A 21,704-nucleotide genomic window follows, 5' to 3' on the forward strand; every position below is an offset into this window, starting at 1 on the left:
CAGACGACACTATCCTCATATCCTCCTCCTGGTCGAGCACTACACTTCACAACAGACTGCAAACCTACCATGACCAGATTTCTCACTACTTCCAATCCTGGAAACTACAGATTAACCCAGCCAAAACCCAGGCCATCTGCTTCCCCAGGAAGACAGAGGCTCCTATCTCCACTCCCCTAACCCTAAATAACCATCCGATATACTACTCACACCAAGTAACCTATCTAGGAATCATCTTCGACTCCAAGCTTAACTGGACCCTGGCTACCCAGGACAGATTTAACAAAACCAAAAAAGCAGCCGCATCCATACATCATCTTCTCTCTCAAGGATCCAAACTGAAGAGAACCCTCAGACTAACCATCTACAAAGCCTGTCTTAGACCGGTTCTCACCTATGGCGCCTAAGTCTGGTGCGTCGCCCCAAAATCCACCCTTAAATCATTCCAAATCCTAAAAACCATCACAGGCAAACCCCCACGATATCACACCCATGACCTACATACAGAAACCAACACGGAACTGATATCCTCTTTCATTCGTAAAACTACATCCAAATACTCTGTCTCCGATCACGAAAATCCGCTCATACGTGAAACAGGTCTCTACGACAAAAACAGGATACCCTACAAAACCAAGATTAAATTCTCTTTGGACACTTCCAACCTAACCTAATCCCGCGCCACGCACCAATCTCACCCAAAATTCCCCATACATCCCAATCACCTCAAATCATTCTGGCCTACCTCACAGGGTAGGCAACTTCGAGAATCGGGGTTTTCTTTGAAAATTTTTTCCCCAACTATCCCTCATCTCTTTATACTATAACTTCATATAGGTAACACCATCAGGCAAGCAACTCACTAATTAACCAGTAAGAATGCCATAGTCTTCAGGCACGGTTGAAAACCTACCTCACAGCAAACCACATAACAAAAAAAAACGAAAAACAATTTCAAGTATTCTATCCGAAAGTATTCTAGGCTATGCGCCGTATTATTCGTAACAAGTATTCTGTATTCTATCCGCAAATATTCTTGGCCATCCGCCGTATTATTCGTAACAAGTATTCATCATCGCTCGTATAGCGACAAATTAACGTATCTTCAACATCGTCTCTCATCCAACCAGAGTTGAGTTAGATACATCCAGCTTCCATCTTAGACCATCGAACTTAGTCTATATTTATACATAGTATAGTCTATCTATGTATAGTACTTCAAGTTCATCTATGTATAGTACTTCAAGTTCAGTCTTCAGGGTCCGGACACGCAACACAACGATCATCTATTACATTCCTGCAGTTCGACTTCGTGTCACACATTCGTGTCGCGATACATTTTATACGCAAAAAAGGAACACAGCTGTTCATCTTTAATTAGACGGACAGCGAGACTAGTCTACTCCGTCGCACAGCGTAATCGGCTTTACAACCAGATAGATATTTTATATCGCGGAGTATTAGTTCCGGAGGTGTTCACGCAGGATTCCTCCACGCTACACTACTAAAGAATAAATAAGAACCGGCACAGTGATTGGCTTCCTCTTCTGAAAGGCTCCATAACTTCTCGCTCGACACCAGATCGGCCATTAAGGCGACCGCTCGTCAGCCTGATCCACCGAGACTTTCAATCAACCTTTTCACCGAGCCTGGTAATAATTCAGTCCGATCACGTGCAACGAGTTCATTTACTTTTATGAAAGAAACGCCACGGAACCGACGCGACGGCGCGCGGTGGCGAGCAACGGGAAAAGGCCCGCAGCAGCTCGACTCATCCGCAGCTTCCCGGTGCTTATTGCCTCCCCCCCCCCCCCCCCCCCCCCACCCATCCCCGTCTCGAGTTGAATCCGCCAAGGGAAACAATTAAGGGGCCGCACGATCGTGATACACGTTCTCGTTACTGGTGGAACTCTCTATCGAGGTGTTCGGAACTGCCATGTGAAACTTTCGTCAATTAACCGGCGAATCGGGCCACAAAAGGAACAATTCCCAGCTTTCGCGTGACCAATTAGAAAGCCCAATATCACCAAGTGCCGGGCCGGGTTTGTGGCCCCCCGATCGATTAATATGGAACCGTTAACTTTCAATGGGTTATCAAACTCGATGGCATTGGTACATTTCACGGGGACCAAAAGAAGGAGAATTATCGGACGGAAAAGTTCCCGTTGAGTTCGCGATCTCTGTTTGACTTTAAAGCACGGCCCCCGACCGGCCCGGTCCACTGGAACTGGTTTAAACTCATTGACGGACGAACGACCGAAGAAAGCCCTATCGACTACCACCGTTTTCATTGCTCGTAAATATTTTGTTGCCCCGGGACAATGATTGAACCGCACGTTCCCCGACGATTTCAAAGTTCTTGAGGCCTGTTGACGTTACGAGAACTTCTTTTGTTCTTCCGCTCCTCGATTTTCATTTTCGAATAGACTGCCCCCGTGTTCGTTTCCTTCGGGCAAACTATTTCGAAGTCTACTCCTGATTCAATACTTTTGCTGGCAACCGGGAAAGAAACAGCTGTAGAGAAATGTTTTTGTTCGTTTCATGGCTGAAGATATTTGGCTGTATACACTTACGGACAGAAGGTAAGAAACGCTTTTTTAACCCATTCGGTACGAGTGCCGGATATATCTGGCATTCATGCGACGACCGGTATACAGTCAGTCCCATAAGTATTCGTACCCTCATTGCTTACTAGAGAAATCTGTTGAAATCAAGGGATGCATGTAAAATTTTGCAATATAGTTTTTATTATCTTATTTAATATTTTTGGATGTGACGGAAGGGGAAAAGTTTGGAGAAAGCCTAATACAGAACTAGAATTAAAAAATGTACGGCCAACTGTAATGCACGGCGGAGGCTCCGCGATGGTGTGGAGCTGTATGGTGGCATCCGGATTGGGCAAACTTGTCTCTATCGATGGAATTTTGGATAAGATAAAGTTTAAAAATATACTCGAAGAAAATCTGCACTCGAGTGCGATTTAGCTTGGTCTGGAAGATGATTACTATTTTCAACACGACAACGACCCGAACGTAACACCCTGTATAAAGGAAGACTGACCATGTGCAAATTTTTGGCGCGACGCCTTGTACAGGAAAGTGTCATGGCGGACAGACTGCTCGTACCGAAAGGGTTAAACGGTAAATCTTTTCCAAAGTGGGCTAAATGAACGAATTCTTTTTAATGTTAGGAGAACTACTTTGGTGTACGACGATTGAAATACTTTCTTTTCATTTAACTATTAATTGGGATAGCAAAAAGTGTAAAGAAGTCTGACTTGTTAACTTATTTGTCATTTAAGAAAAATAACGATTTGTAGTCCAATAAAATGTCTGAAATAAGATAAACATAATTTCATTAACTTCGTATATTCGAATTGAAAAATTGTTCTCGACTTAAAATTAATTATGTAAATGTGAGAAGAAGACATTTGAAAATGTTCATGAGTTTATAAAATTTCAATCTGATGAAAATATTTAGAAATACGAACGATAAACCATTCATCAACGATCTATTGAATTTTGAAATGTTTTATTCGCAGATTAGGGTGTTACACAGGATGTAATTGGTAGTATAACCGGATAAGGGCTGATTCTACGATAAGAAATAAGTCGAAAGGTACAATAAAATTTTCTCCTTTAAGGTCCTTGAGCAAACCAAGTTGGAAGATGCATGAAATCCACATGGTTTGTATAATAGTATGGCGGGAAGTAAAATTGGTATGCCATATGACAGTCGTCATGACAGTGATCATTTGATACCCATTCAGTAGTCTTATTTTCCTAATTAATTTTTTTCGAAAACAAAGCCTCGAATAAAAATGATCTAATCTATATTTCCGACTTTTTTTTCACGTAGTATCATCGTCTACTCGATTATATCACCGCGTACATGACACTCTATATATTTACTACAAGTGTTACTTTGTTACTTTTGCTCTAAAAACAATGCGAATTAAAATATTTTTGAAAGAAACACTACTTTGAGGCAGTCAGATATGTGCGATATCTTGATATACGACTACTCGACGAAGAACAGTGTGAAGCAATTTAGAGTGCATGCTGCGGAGGGAGTGTCCTACTTTAGAGTAGCAATCTTACACAGCTTTACTTGGCAGTTAATCTACGAAACAAGTTTTCGAAAGTTGTAGATTAACCGCGAGAATCGTTGAAATTTCTAGCATTTTCGGGAAGTGAAACTACCGCGGAGAGATGCTTAGAATTCTGTTCTGTTCTATTGAAAACGCATTACCGTAGCCCGAAACAATTAAGTTAGGTTGGCATTCCAGACCACTGTTATAACCTCGGACACAATCGTAACATTTGTGAGATAGAGCCTTCGGTAAAAGATTTTAATTTAATCTGAAATTTTAACATAAAATTTTACACTCGAATGTTCCCTCTCAAGGGACGCCGCGGAACTGCTGGAAATTATGGTACGTAAAAAAAATTGGTGTTATGAAATGTGCATCAACGTGGTATTCCATGAAATTTTATTTAAACAGTTTAATTATTTCCAACTTTCTACCGTTTCATATTTTCTTCAAATCGTCGCTCACTATTTCCCGAATGCACGCGTTCGAATTTTTGGTAGGCGAACCGAGAACATTCAGCGAGTGCAAAAAGTAAATTGTGTTGACCTCGATTCCGGCAACCCGGAATCCAACGATTAATTACAGTAATATTACGAACAAAGTGTTTTTTTTTACTTCACCCGCTAACAATTACTACTTACGGCTTTTGCAATTACTGTGAACGTAATGCTAGAAACGTGCTCTAACGCTGTTTCAAATACTTGAAATAAAAGCAACTAGAAAAAAATACATTAATTTATTCGATAAGTATCTCCAGCAATTTGTTATCTTGATTCATGCAACGTTTTACGATCGAATTGTAATGATGTTAAAATTTATATCTATTAAAAACACAACTATAGAGGTGTCAACAATTTCAGATAAACTTCCGTTATTTTCTTATTCTGAATTAACAAATTAAATTAAAGTTTCAATACTGTAATAAAATACATAAAGTTTATTATTTGATCAAAAAATTCGATCTGTTTCGAAATTATACAAATAATTATATTCTAAATATGCTTAACATAATCATAACAACAACAACAATAATAGTAAGTAATAAGTAATGTATATGTAAATAGAAAATAATATATAAGTAAACACTTTCGTACATGGTAAGTATTAACCCTTTGCACTCGAGTGGTGACCCTGAGGCACCAGAAAAATTGTTACAGCACGTTCCATAATAATTTTTATATCATGAAAAATTATGTTTTAAAAAGGATTAAAAGTATAACTGTTGTTGCGTGAGTTACAAGATTCAATTTCATATGCATAAAATATGCATAAAATATGCATATATAAAATGGAATGCTATTTGTCAGGAAAGTTATTTTAGAATTACAGTTAAAATGACTTCGAATGCGAAGGGTTAACCCTATTGCTACGGGGTGCATTACTGAGGAGTTGACACTGAGGTACGGAATGCTACCTTTTTACTCTGTTCATAAAATATAAAAGTTTGTAATCATAATTTATTTTTTTAAATATTATAGTCGACTGTTTGTTGATTAATAAAATGATCTCATATAAAGTATGGAATAAAAGTATATATATGGTATGAACGTATATTGTAAATATATATATAAATTGTTCGAGGGCGTATATATACGCCCGTCGGAACGAAAGGGTTAATAGAAACTTGCAGTCTTAAGACAGTTTTATTATAGTCGGAACAGTATGTTCAAGTAAGCGCCAAGAATTCATGGAAACATATGAGTAAGACATCGGTTCGAGTAGCGACCGTCACTAAATTTAAATTCCACCCGTTACATGCCGACGATATGATCCTGGAGGAGTAGAAGACGTCGATTGAAATGCTGATCGACCGAAATGTCGCGGCCCGACAAGATTTAAGGACCTCTTCACGTTTACGTGGTGGACTCCGGCCGAGTACGAGCCAACTTCGGAAACTTTCGAATTTTATTTACTCGCGGCAAATTCCCTGGATCGAATAACAATTACGACGAGCTGGCCTACTAGATCATCTTTGTCAACGTCCTGGAAAACACTTTTGCGACGGCATATTAGATGAGCGAGTCGGATTGTTTCTCCTATAAATATTTTTCTATGGTTCAGTTGTTCCAAATTCGGTGAAATCAGCTTTAAAAGTAAAAATAGTTAAATCATTGCAATATTTTATTGCACGGAGCTTTCATTAATGATTAGCCTTCGATAGGAATTATGTTTGGTTTTTAGAATTCCTTTCAGCAATGAAATTTACGAAAATTCTTCTTGACCAAATCGTTTATCTATTATGGTAAGATAATTACATGTAAAATTCTTGCGTAATTATACCTAAAGACTTTTAGGAATAATTTATATAATAATTAGACATTACTATCAAAATAATCGTCATAATTATGAAACTATGAGTCGTTTGAATTTACAATAGACGTAAATGTGCTAAAATTTACACAACTATAAACATTAATAGTTAAGATAATTGTTAAGAACTTCTATTTCACACACGTCTTTCTATAAAACATGATTGATACTTTTATCAGGAACTACTATAATATAATTATTACATTTTCAATAATTTCAGTATTAGAAAAAAGGTTTATGAAGGAAACATTAAGCACGAAATAATTCCTTTTATGAGAAAACTACGTAATTTCAAAGCGAGCTCGAAAAGAACGATATCATCGTTTGTTTAATTTTCTATATTTCCGGTTCCACTCGACGATAAGGATTATCAGAGTAATTTCCAACGCAATTCCGGTTTCATAGAATCCGTGGCCTGGGGCGAATCTGGCCGGCAGTTGAAATGCTATAATTATTATTATAAGTTTAACTCGCTTTGAATTTTAAGTTGCCTCATGACGATTACGAAATTGATTTAGAGAAGAGGGACAAAATCATTTTACATGCCGTTTAACTTTATAACTTTCGTTAACTTATATTACGAGCGTCGATATTTTTCATTGCGCCCGAACTCAAAGCAGACTCTAAACTTCGTTTAGAAAACTCGCAGTTCTTGAATTAGTTCAATAATTGATCCGAAAGTAGAGACGAAACGCTATTAAACAGCAACAGTTCAACCGTAACAATAACATGTTCTCCAGCAAAAAAGCTATTCAGAATTTCATTGGCTTCAGAAAATCAACATAACTTTGACTTTTGTTATAACAAATAATATGTGAATAAATTATCGATCTTGATTCGATTTATTAGAACAAACGAGTCTTTTGATATCATCTTCGGTTTATCAGAAGAATTAAAAGTCAGAAAAAGAGGATGTAGAAAGAAATTCCAAGTAATATACATATAGTTTACGCGCTTGTAAAAACCATTTAAAAGATTAATTCTTCTATCAAGTTATCGAAGAAACAGTTTTTATCAAATAATGTCCGATGAAATTCTATAGAAGAGAATGTACAATTGCTTCAATTTCAGAAAGGCAATTTGTATAATTAAAAAATTGTATGATTCTGCTATCATTTCATGTGTTATAAAAACAACTAAGTAATACAGAATTAAAATATTGTGTGCAATGTATTCGGGCATGACAGCCCGAAATGACCAGCCTTTAGCTGAATGTTCAAATATTAACAATTGAAAAGTACAATTTTATTTCGTTTTACAAGATGAACGTAGCATTTCGATTTAGTAGTTTGAAGGATATTATTTTATATATATAAAATCTTAACATCTGAATTTGGTTGATAACGTTTGAAATCCTCAAATCTTGCCCGATATTATATAGCTACCAATATAACATCGATACTATATTTTTTTTTTTTTTTAGTAAGGTTTTAACGTCACATCGACATCAGGTCATTAGCCACGGGATTCATTATTGAATTAGATTTTGGTGGCGAGATTGGAGTCAAATAGATATTTCAAGGTATTTTTGATGATCTTTTCAGTGCCGTGTGAGGATTCATTTTATACTTCCTTCTATAGGCTTCAAATCTTCTGCAATCATATAGGAGGTGGTGAACAACAGGTACGACAGGTGTTGCAGGTTGGTGGTTCCGTTTTTATCAGTAAATCTTCATGTGTAATTCTGGTGTGACCGATCCTCAGGCGAGACATTATTATCCTCTTCTTCCTGTTCAGATCATTGGTAGGAATTTCTTGTATGAAGTCTTTAACCACATTGTGGATTTTTGTTCTTTTAGAGGTGATCCAGGTCTGATTCCGTTGCATTCTAACGATATTCTTGAAGTGGTTGATGAGCTCCAGATGGGGGATAGGGGGTTCACTTCGTTTAGCGGGAGAGTTGTTTCCTTAGAACTGGGGTCTGCTTTTTCGTTCCCACTTATTCCTTGGTGGGAAGGTACGCATGCTATAGTTATATTTTTGTATAGCTTGGTGAGATCAGTGTATAGCGTTAGGATGTTTTTAATTAGTTCACTTTTTTCTTTTTCAAGGAGGTTAAGTAATGCTTGGATGACGCTCATAGAATCGGAGTAATTAACATAATTTTGGGAGTTGTTAACCTGGATTAGTTTTAGCGCGTTATATATTGCGTAGGCTTCAGCAGAGAAAATAGACGCTTGGTTAGAAAAACGATGTTTAAATGTCTCGTTTCCCATGGCGATGGCATAACCTACTCCATGATCTGATTTTGAGGCGTCTGTGTACAGTTTATTATGGTGGAGATATTTATTGCTATAGAGTTCTAAAAATTTGATAATGTGTTTCTGACTACTCCTTGTATCCTTTGCAGAGTCGGCTAAATCTATATCAATTTGTGGTGTTAAGATGGTCCAAGGGGCTATTGTTTCCTGTTTGTGTTCCATGATTGGGATATTTTCTAATGCAGAGGGGTATAGGGGTTCATTGATTTTAATATAAGGAGTAGATAAATTTTTTTTTGGAATATAGGTTATTGAAATTGTTTTTGAAGAATATCAATACTATACTGTTACTAATTCTGATATTTTAAAATTCTTAGAATAGTTCTCGTCTTCGATCGAGGTTTCCGAAGCAGAATATAAAAAGAGAAGAACGAGTCGACTCACTTTTGCCGTGAACGCATGAAATGACTGACTGCACGTATGGAGAATGGATTGACGTTCGGTTGAATAATGCCGATAGGAATTTCGCGAAGGATCTGTTGACCGAGTTTTCGCGGTAATTGTCACTACTCTATGAATTCCCTTTGCTCATCCATCAGAAAGGAGCCGATCGACGCGCGGACACATTTACTGAATTACAGCGTCGTGGCAGAATGATTCATGAGCGACAATTTCGATCGGTCGGGCGGCCGACTTGTTAGTTCGTTTGCAAAACTGGTCCAGCGACAATTAGCCCTATCCGCTCGCATGATCCGCCATGATGACGCACAATTACTTATTGTTGCTAACCGCGTCCCGGCTTAGTATTTACGGTCTCTGTTGCGACGGCAACACCGATGGTCGAAAATGCCTAGCCATCCCTTTAGTCACTAAGCCATAAACATGCGAATCGACCGACAATAGGTAAAAAATCCGACGAACGACGACTATCGAAATCGCTTTACAACTACCGTACTTAACGAAACTCGACTCGACGAACGGACAACACGTGCAACAGACCTACAGTACCGTTGCACGGACAAACATTCATCACTTTTACTGTAACAAAGAAAACGACACAAACCCGAAATTTCTATGAAATTTCCCACTCCTCATTCCAAATTTCTTGCGACACACCTACCTCCAATCAAAAACGCTTCATTTCCTCCACAAAAAACTACCCTCCACCAATCAACAGAAAACCGAGGTGACAACAGACAGAACACGACGAACGAAAGACAGATCAAAGTAACCATTCAAACATAACGCATTCATATCTAAGATCACAGTAATCATTGAAACATAACGCATTCAAACTAAGATCAAATCGAACATTCATACATCACGTATTCATACTAAGATCAAACGTAACAGTCAAACATAACGCGTCCAAACATATTCAGAAATCGTGTATATTATACTTGTACAGTGTTGTAAATAAAGTGTAGATAGAACAACCAAACGTGTATATCACTACGGCATTGTAACAAACGCGTACACACAATCTGGCCTTACAAACCGGATCAACAACAACAAACGCGTACAACAGTCTCGGTGCCGAACAAATATAATACGCGGCCAGGTACGCGCGTTAGAAATCAGTGTTCGCCTACGTTAACTAACGAACTCGCGCTTCGCCGGACCATTCACGATGCCCATGGAATCCGAAATTTTCCAACAATGGCGCGCCTGTGCGTGCAGAAATGTACATATACATTCTTCCTGCTAAATCAGATCGCCCCCTCGAACGTTGAAATTTCCAGTTGGAGTTAAGATTTACGTACTCTCGGAGGTAATTAGTGCAGTCCAGATCTTTATGTAAATTCCCATTTTTATGGACAGCTCCACAAGAAACTAGAAGGAAGAAGAACTTGATTTCGTCGACTGGAGCGTTTCTTGCTTGCAGTAAGCGTCAAGTAAGAAGTTTATTGGCCTTCATTAACACATTTGCTGCACTTTTCAAAAGAATAGATTGGTTTGTTAATTCCTTGACCTACGATCTATTTCTCATAAACAGATGTATTAACAATAATTTTGTAATTACTAAATTCTTTCAAAGATAAGCGAATGTATGCGTTTACATTAACTCTGACGATTAAGTGTTGATAATTGGCGAATTAAATCTTATTAAGGACTATAAATTATTATTTTACTACGTCCGAAACAAATTGTAATATGGAGACACTTCGCAGTCTACAATATTTGTGATAACGTAAATTTAGTTTTAATTTGAAAACAACTACCGTTATAAATCGTGATCAACAACTTTACTATTCCGCATAAAAATAACGCGAATTAAAAGAAGAAAGTGGTGTAATAGTCATTAAAATAAAAATCATTGCAATGTCTAGATAAACCCGGTCACCGCCGTCCGATTGTTAAAGGAAAAACGAAATCTCAATTTGGTCTATCTATAAACTAAGGAAATAATTTTCATACCACAACATAAAATGAAAGATAAATTAAAATAATTTTAAGAACAAGAATAATAAGATTCTTATCTTATCCTTCCGTTGACAATCCATTCTAGTAATAAGTTTTAAAGATCGGAACATATGCAAACTCCTGCTGTCGAGAGGAACTCATTTTATTCGATAGCACGCGCCGTTGAATGATTCGTATAGCACGTAATAATGGAACGGGGCGCCACAGAAAATCGAAACTCGGTCGATGAAATATGTCATCCGGGACTTTCGAGCGACGCGATAAAAAACTTATCAGAAGTTCGGCGAGTTCCCACCGCAAATCGATCGGATCGATTCTAATCGGCGCGGAGACACGGTCGGCGAATCGAGGCGCACCAATAGCATGATTCATGAACGGTAATTTCACAGTCACGTAGACCAGGCGACGCGCGACGTCGCGGCCCGTCGTAATTCAAAATTACAGGCGCGTCAGGGGGCAAAATCTGGTACAGGATCGGCAGGCGTCGTCGCGGTGCCCCCGATCCAACGAAAACCGGATCACACGAAACAGCCGACCAGGATCCTCTTCGACGTGATCGCGTTTAATCACCCAAGTTTCCTAATTATCAACAGCTCGCTTTTCGATGCGCACCTTTCCTTTTCCTTCGATAGTGTACCTTCCACTTCGCCCCTATTTTGTATCCCTCGGAGGGTGTTGCTTGACTTTGATTAATTACACTGTACAACAGATTCGAACTTCTTTTTGTGTTTCGGTAACCTGCAGCCGTTTCTTGAGAATTTTCACATGCCAAACGTGAATTTGAAAGTTTATCTTTCTCTACCACACTGGACTATTGAGGAAAAATTAGATTTTTTTTTGTTAAAAATTAGAACTATAAAATTATGACACTGTAACGGAAGTAAATTATAACACTCTTTATGCGGTATTCTTTATACGGGATATAAAACAGTACCAGTAAATCTTCGTAAAGCTCTCGAATCAGTTAGAAAATTGGAAAGTGCCATTTTGGACAGAGTTTCAAATATTTAACCAGCATTGAAACAACGAAATTTAATAAAATGTTGCACCGAATAATTTATGAAAACTTAGTAAAAGAAATATTGAGAAAAAGTCATCCGAAGAAATTTACGTTAACAATATATATGAAGTTAAACTTCAAAATCTGCAATGAAGATAAATTTGTGACAATTAAGATTGTTTTGAATAACAATAGTGATAGTGATACTGAGTAAAATTTACTTTTGTCTTCTGAAATATCATAATTATTTCTTTTGTTAAGTTGTGTGAAACACACATTTTTAAAACTTATATTAACTTCTATTTGCAGTATTTCTTCTTTTGCACTTACAGACTCTACTTACGCGATTTTCATTCGCCTAAAACCAATTCACGTCAATGCTCGTGCGTAATTTTTCGAAAGTTTATAAGGATTCAAACGTGTTTAAACAATTGAAATGGAGCGACACGCTTTCAGAGCACCAATTTTGTTATTTCAAAGGACTTCTCTACGTATTGCTTAAAAAGTTTTGCACACGCGTTAGGATGTTTCTGCAGCATCATCCTACAACTGTTCAATAATTCTCTTTTAAGATCGACCGCTTGTTGATTGAATTTTCAAACTTTAACATCGTACATGCTATGTTCGTCTAGTGAGACACTACTGACAAACATGTAGTCCCTGCACGTTTTCCATTTTTGACTCTTCACGGTCTACAAATTAATTAATCTATTTACCAACTGTTATTTAATACAAATACAAGTAAACGCATACGTTGCCGTTTTCATGATTCTCATGTCGTTACTACACACATTTATAGTGATTTTCTTAGTCACGTTATTTAACCTGTTAGCTGCGTACGACATATTTACACGTCATAAGGAAATAGCAATTTTACATCTTATAATAAAAATATTTCTTCTACAATTTATATCAAAATGCTTACAGTAACATAGTCACTAATTTCGCACGCTTTACGATAATTCTAGAACAATTACCAAGAAAACTACACTCAGTATGATTGATAAAACGCGTAACAAAATTTATCTTCTAAATAATATATCGACGCAGGTATGTGGTTAAGTTTGTCGTTATATGTATTGCTTATTTTGAAAGTAGTGTAAGTACATTTTCTCATGTTTCGAGAAAATTAAAGGTTAACATACCTGTTAATTAAAAAATTTAGGAAAATTATATGAAGTCTGGCAATGTTTCTTATAGCAGAAGCTTGGACGTAAGGGAATATACGAACACACGTAATGTATAAATATAATTTAGTAGTTAACAAACGTATTATAAAGTCATATTCTAAACTGTCTCGTGTGCACGCCGAATGCGAAGTGGACGCTGCGTGGAAGAGAGACAAAAGACAGCGGGACTAGGGTCGCGCGTATCACAAACATAGGACTGATAAAGACGAATATCGTCCGTTGGTAACAGTTTCTACTGTTTTATCAATATGTAATTTGGTTATATAAATTTGTTTTAGGCATATTTTACTAAACTGATGCATACTTACGGGCTGCAAATTACACCACCTTTCAAAATTAGACAATTGTAAAAATCGTTTAATTTCAATTCTGAAAAATCAAATATCACTTAAAATATACTTCATATTAATCCAATTTTGTTTACAAATAATGACACGATATAAAATAGAAGTAGTATTTTTAATTTTAGACGCTAATTACATTGTTAAAATTACAAGATATTCATAGTACATATTTACTTATGCTCTGTATGTGGCAGCGTTTCGAAATATGCATGATGCATCGGAGGTATATAAGATAATAACTACTTGATGTCTTTATATTTTTCATAAGTAATAAGTCTGGCATCTTGGTACAAAGGCGCCAGGGCATTTTTTTCAAATTTTTCTCAAAGATTTCACTTTTGAGAAATCTCATCCAACATATTTGCAACCAATTCACCTGTTCTCTATTAGTATTTTTTCTTATCTGTTTTTTAATCGCATTTTGAAGACTTTTTATTGAAACGAAATTCTCTCGTTTCATTTCATGTAAAATGAATTTATCATGTTGACACGTAATATGACAGGTAATATAAAACAAATGTAAAATACCAGGCTATTGATCGGCAACCATCTGATAAGCCACCTACATCTGTCAACTGGACTTACACCACTTTTATAATCCATGATTATGTAATATGTAAAATTCTATAATTCTATAATATCTTTTATAATATTTGAAAAGTTAAACATTTGTCTACCTATCCGTGAGGCTGAATCAAAAAATAAAAATGTGTTTTAAAAACGTATTTTAAAATTATTTTTCGACGAACAACATTTTAGTATGTCATTAGTATTGTAACCTGTGTTCTATCTCCCTGACTAGTTGTCGTCGGAACACAAGATGCCGGCCAATTTTACCTGGAATGTTCAATACGGACACGGATTTGTGATCACGGCGAACAATGTTGAGATAGAAGAAAGGAGGGAGAGCGCCGTGAAAGAATGTCGGTTCGAGGCGCACCGCGATAGATGTCAAAATGATTAATGATTCTAGGCTAATAAATATAATATTAAATTCCTGGGCCGAGCAGATTATACGTCAACTCATGCGACGCGCCGACTACGACACAGTAGATTGCAAAGAGTTCACCGGGTGAAATAATTAATTCCTCAATTTTTCCCATGCTCAGCGTTGCTCATAATGCGTACTCGAGCTTTATTGCTACAAAACTTTCATCGGCACTGGAATTTTACGCACGATTTAATTTTTAACGTTCCATCACCGAAAAAACAGTTTGCTGGATGAGAGAATTAATAAGTTTTGCTAAATTATACCACGATATAAACGCGGCAAACTGATCGTGATAAAAAGTTGTACGTGATAGTTATCCTATAATATATTTTATCATATAAATTACAATTACAACTCTAATGTAAATTATAATTATAAAATAATAGTCTGAACGTCGGATAAAATTTAACGATAAATTCGTAGATAAGATTTTTTACTTTTTCATTAAGTAATAACTGCTGCACGACTTTTAGTATGGATACTCATATTATGTCACACTGTGCTTCATAACAAGTACATTCTTTATAACGAATAACACACACGACCATCAGGTTAATCAAGGAAGTTTCTAATTTTCTCATTTATATCCGTACCATTATATTCAAACTGAAGATGAAAGCACTGTTATTGTCGCCAGTGACTAATGTGTCACTCCACTTGTGAAATCATAAATATAATTCATTTTTAAAAGAAATTTCAATTATACAGGGCTAATGAAAATTTTAACTAGAATTGATTTTTATTCTGGAGTATAATTGATTTTTAACGCTAGGTTTACGAAGCGCGCCAATTTGACGCATTTTCAATTTTACATAGAAAAATTTGGAAACCGTTTAGATTTATCTCTTGCTACACACACTTACAATTATCCATTTAGCGAGGCAAATATTTGTTAGGCACCGAACAAGTTGTAATGACCGGAAACATTTCGATATATACCCCGCTCGTCACAATTTTTTTACTCGCTTAATTCGCATTTGCAAGGTTAAAAAATTGTTTGTTTCGATGCAATAACGTTTAAAATTACTTAATCCACACTTGCGGTAAACTAGACAAGTAGTAGCTTCTTCCTGACAGCAAAAAACATCGACACATTTGGTTTTCATTTTTTTTGACAATGTTGTAATCGAGCAAAAAATCTGAGAAAAATTGAGTACACGAGCCGTGATACTACGTCATCAAGGAATTAATATAAAAATAACGAATATGTTAGTTTTCGAGAAATCTTCAATTTCCCGATTATTTTTTGGTTTTTCATTTTTGATAATCACAGCTTGCAATTGAAAAATTTGAAAAAAATTCCATAACATGCAGCTTGATGTCCAAAAAAACACATTTTTTTCAAAATTTTAGAAAGCCGCTATAGGGGGGAAAAATGTCGGAAAGCCACGAAATCTAATTTACCCTGTACCTACATTCACGGACAAGTTACAGGGTTAAAATTTTGCACATATGAGTTTTTATTGGTCAGCTATCGAACGGTATATGACTCACTGAAAAATCTCTAAGGGCAGTTTTGACCATATTAATCGGCTATGCCCTTTCTATTTTTTTCTACGCCTTCGAATTTCGAAATTTTCTACGTGGTATACCTATCTCTATGAATACGTCAAATTAACGCAATGGCAAAGCAATATACAAACTCTGTTAAATCAACTCTCCAATAGGCTGTTACAGAATTACTTTTCCGTTCTTTATTTACAAAATCACGTGCTGAAAAGCGATAAGCATTGAGAAAATCAATGATACGATATTTTAGCTATAATCATAGTGTAAGCATATTTTAAGTTTTTGGAAGTATTGTTAATTTGTGCATAGAAGAAATAAATATCACGTTATTGTAAGTTACTGCAAAAACATTAGTGTTAATATAAGTTATACATTGTTTGATGAATAACCCTTCTTCATGGAATACGGCCAAACAAGGTAAATACATGTTGAAGAACAATATCTGTCTAAGAGAGTAGTGACAAAAGGGGAAATTATCTTCATTGAACGTAAGATGAAATTTTGTAGTATAGAGAAAATGTGCAAATAGAGGAATCAGCAGATAGTGAAGACGAAAATTTGCGGAATTTGTTTCAAAACAAAAAGGGTTCAAAAAATGATATAAAATTCAGCTCATCCCAAAGTGCTATTATTTTTCATGATATAGATAATATTCATCAAAGGACTTATAAAATACCGTATCATTTACATATAGATATTTTGATATCAATATATCCGTATAACAATATTCATTTAAAAATAAATGACTTATTCTACAAGATGTTTACTTTTTTAATCCTTTAGCTGCGTACGACGTGTATGCACGTCATAAGGAAATGGTGATTTTATATCTTATAATAAATATACTTCTCCCACGATTTAGATCAAAATAATTATGGTAATACAGTTATAAATTTCACACGCTTTAGGATAATTTTAGAACAATTGTCAAAAAGATTGTACACAGTATGATCGATAAAGCTCGTAACAAAACTTATCTTCTAAATATATCGACGCAGCTAAGTGGTTAAACATGCGTCCAATTGACGCGTGCCATAGTGATAGGTATATAAGAAATCTCCGTAAACCCAGTGTTGAATAAAACGTTAATAATTTAATTATAATAGATTTTTGATAGAAATTTGAATTATGCTTCAATTCGAATAGAAATTTCGAATTCTTATGCACGTGCAGATTTATCAAATGCAATGAAACGTACAAATTCGTTAAGTATAATACAATAATTATGAAATAACAAAATACAATTATGTTTAAAAATAAGATGAAATCTTCAATCTCTTTAATCTTTATATTTTACACAATTTAAGGGCATAAGATTAAATAAATCTCAACAAATATTCTTGACACAACTAATGCACTCGTACTCGGTGTAAATTCAAAGTCGACTTTCTCGAAACGAAGCCTCGAACGAAAAAATTGTATTCTATATTTTGGACTAATTTTTTCACGCTATGTTTGCAGTGTTATAATCTGTAAAAAAAGCTAGCGAAATGGTCACGGAAATGGTGTTGAGGAGAACTGAACGAAGCCAGTCTGAAAACAGAACCCCGACTGCCGCGACATCCGAGACGCGGAGTTCCTGCGTGAAACAATATTTCCTGACAATGAGATCCAGCCACGTTGGTGTCTACCGGCACGATGCAATTAGCAAAGTGCCAGGAAAATTACTCATTACACATTGTGTGCGTAACCGGCTCACGAGCTACGAATACGCATAACTAATGATTGGAAGTCTGACACGCGCGGTGCTTTTTGTTTGCTGCCATTTTCGTTCGGTTGGTTTCGCTAACGAGTCATGTCGTATCAGAGAAGAATATAACTGCGTGGATTTCTCAGTGTAGCTGAACGTCGACATGATCGCTGGCTTAATTGCTAATTTTATTTCCTGATAAAAATTATTATATTTCGTAATATTAGGTTGTCCCATAAGTTTCTTCCGCGCTACGCTATGAGTGACTCTAAGTGGCTGTATTTATATAAATCTGCAGACTTATCGGTTTCAGTAGCCCCAGAGTTCTTTCAAAGTACATTTTACTGGTGACAAACGTTTGTTTCGTTGGTCTCATTTAAAATTTGTTCTGCAACGTTCAATATGGAGAGCCAAAAGAAGCATTTACGGCATGCTATGCCTCATAGCTTTAAAAAAGGCAATAGTGCAAAGGACACTGCAGACGAGATTTGCACCGTTTACGGGAGTGGTACTACGACTATTAGGACCATCCGCGATTGGTTTAAAAAATTTAGAACTGGCAATTTCGAGTTGAAAGATGAAGACCGCAGCGGCTGCCCAGCAACGATGGATACGGATATTATGAAGGCTGTGCTCACTGAAAATCCGCGATATAGTGTGCGTTATATAGTGGATGCCACTAATATTCTTAAGACAACGGTACATAAGAATTTAATCAAGATGGGATATGCGAATCGATGTGAAGTTTGGGTTCCACACCTATTGACGGAGACCGGCCTTATGAACCGCGTCTCTACGTGCGATTTGCTTCTCCAGCGACATGAAAGGGATCATTTCTCAAAGAGGCTTGTCAGTGGAAATGAGACTTGGATTTTATACCAAAATGTGCATCGAAAACGAACTTGGTCTAAGGAAAATAGACCTTCAACTGTTGCGAAGCCTGGACTTCATCCGAAGAAGGTTCTTTTATGCATTTGGCGGGACTGGGAAGGTGTAGTGTACTACGAGCTCCTTCCTCAAGGTGATACGATCAATGCTGACAAATATTGCAGTCAACTGGTTCAATTAAAAAGCCGCCACAGCAGAAAAACGCCAGAATTGCCGAACCGACGAGGCGTCGTTTTCGATCACGACAACGCAAGGCCGCATATGGCGTTGGCCGTAATGCAAAAATTATTACAGTTTGATTGGGATGTCTACCTCATCCTCCTAGCTCTCCTTAAAAACTTCTCTTCTTGGTAAATCTTTGAAATCCATAAGCGAATTAAAAACGCACCTAGATGAATATTTTGCAAGTAAACTTCAACAATTTTGGAAAGAGGTTATAATAGGGCTTCCTGAGAAATGGAAGAAGGTTATAGAACAGAACGGTTCATATATAACATAATACATCCACCTTAAACAACAAATATCGTGTATTCATTTCGCATCAAGAAAAGGGAAGAAACTTATGGGACACCCTAATATATTAGACTTGTTTTATCCGTATTTGGAAGTGATATTAATGTCTCTCTTAATTGGCTATTGTTTCGAGAACTTACGAAACATAATTACAGAGAAAAGTCTTTTCTAGGTTCGATAGAAAATATTTATTTCATCATTTATTTTATAATAACCACGTTCTCGTGTTTACAAGAGAAAGGAAGAGGTAAGGCGTCCGCGAGGGAATAAAAAGCTTAAAGTATAAAGGCGTACTTCACTTCCGTTCTTCTTCGGAAGAGCAATTATCGGAGATTTAAAACTTCTTCGGGAAGTGTAGTTATAATCTCGGCACTGATTCGCGTGGCCTTATATTATGAAGTAAAAAACAGATACACTGCGATTAATCAGTTTCTATAAAGCTTGCTGGAGCAATATCTTACTTCGTTTGTAAAATTATTATTCCTGTATTATTATTGAATTGTATGTATCTTAGATGCCTAAAATAATTATCATGCAGATAAAATGAAGTCCTAGTTTTGCAGTTATAAACGAAACCCAACGAAATCAATAATTTATAAATTGTTGATTTAAAATCACTAAAATTATAAAACCGATGGTGATCTAGGGGTAGCAGGATACACAAAAATTGCTTGAGAACACGAGATTAATTGGAATTATTTTCACTATTATTATCGTTATCATATCAATGCTTGTTATATATGGTAAAAACGTAAAGCTCAGTGTCAGCGCATAAAACTGAAAGCAGAGCTCGAAGCCGAGATCTTGTGTAGAAATTGGCTCGCCGAGACCGAGGAAGGAGTGAAAGTCGAAGAAACGTAATTTAGGACTTATGCCAAGGAGGATCTTAAAACCGCCAAAGAGAGGAAGTGTTTCCCAGGTGTTGCACAGGTCCCACGAGAAAACGATCTTTAAGGAAATGGGCGAAATGGGAAAAGGATTTAATAAAAGGAAAAATGAGAGCCGTAAATGGACGAAAATAAAAAGGAATTTATGGCATTGCATCTGCACGTGAGAAGTCGAAAAGTAGCGGTAATATTTTGCAAGACCAGAATTCCTTATGGATACTCGGGAATTCTTGAAGATCGAAAAGCAAAAGGAACGCGGCGGGTTGGGGGGGGGGGGGGGCGGGGGGGACCGGGGACACGTCTGAAACTTGTCGACGCGTAAGAAAAAACTCGTGAAATACTAACCGTAGAAAACAATGGGAAAACCGTCATATAAAAAGGGAAGGTAGCAATGGAGGAGCACTAAACTGGGACGACATACTGTTGCGCGGGTTATACGTCGTGTACGCCACGAATAAATATTTAAAAAATGCAAGAGTAATGCAGTACGGATTTTGTGGCGAGGCAAGTTAAATATTGAAACATTAAAGAATAACCAGCGTGCAGAGCTGAGTACATTCGAAATAAAATTTAATTCAAATGACAGCTCGAGATTCATTTTAATTTTTAATTTGATATGGAAGAGTATTTAAAAACATCTATATGTTGCACGCGAATTGGAAGTATTAATATTTATAATATTTAATATTATTAATATTTATATTATTAATTCCAATATATTTTACTAATATTAACATTTTATTTGAAATACGTGAAGTATCCTTTCTTTCGTTTGTTATTTACATTAGTCGTGTTAATTAACTTTGCGAAGCATCAGTTATTTGATTACTTCAAAAATTAATTTTTGAAATTGTGATCTAGAAAAATTCAGACCATTTTGTTGCATTTTCGGAAACGACAGCTTTTGAAACTTTCTACGGCACAACCATGTTTTTGTCAGAAAAGATGTGCATACCAGGTAGTGGATACCTAACTTTGATACATCTGGTGAAATAGGACTGCTGAAGTACGGAATATAAAGTAAAGTTTCTTCATTCAAATCGAAACTTATGAAATCTGAGAAAGAGGAACCTTCAATCACACTGTCCGACACGAATTCTGCAATATCCACCAGAAGAACCTGGTGGAGTTCTTCGTGTCGAACGTGAATGCAGAAGCAAAATCGTTTCATTCTACGCTTCGAATAATGCACGTTTTCTTAAAAATCTTAGTTTTATTTTTAGTAAAAATCTGTTGATTTATCTGTCATTTGTAACGTATGACAACCACAACATTGATACACTTTAGAAATTTTCTTTTCTCTTTACCTTTTACCCACTATACATATATATACTATATCTGTAAAAATCATGTATATTTCATTCTAAATTCACATCCTCATCTTTTAAACTTCAATTTCGGCAGACGACAGAAATAAATAGTTTAACGTGTACTATTAGTAGACTATGAATCTCAATGTAAACTCCAATTTTCATAACTATTCCGTAAAAATCGAAGCGAAATAAAAATTCTGTTTGTTAAGGAAAAAGTACAATTTCGCATTGCATATCAAATAAAATAATCATTTTTACTGTACATTTTGATAGACGATCTGTAAAGTTTCATCGATTAGAGTTAATTTATGAAAACATGTTACAGATCAAAATTATGCTGATTTATTAGTG

The sequence above is a fragment of the Augochlora pura genome, chromosome 1 (genome assembly GCF_028453695.1).
Source record: "Augochlora pura isolate Apur16 chromosome 1, APUR_v2.2.1, whole genome shotgun sequence".
NCBI classification, from domain to species: domain Eukaryota; kingdom Metazoa; phylum Arthropoda; class Insecta; order Hymenoptera; family Halictidae; genus Augochlora; species Augochlora pura.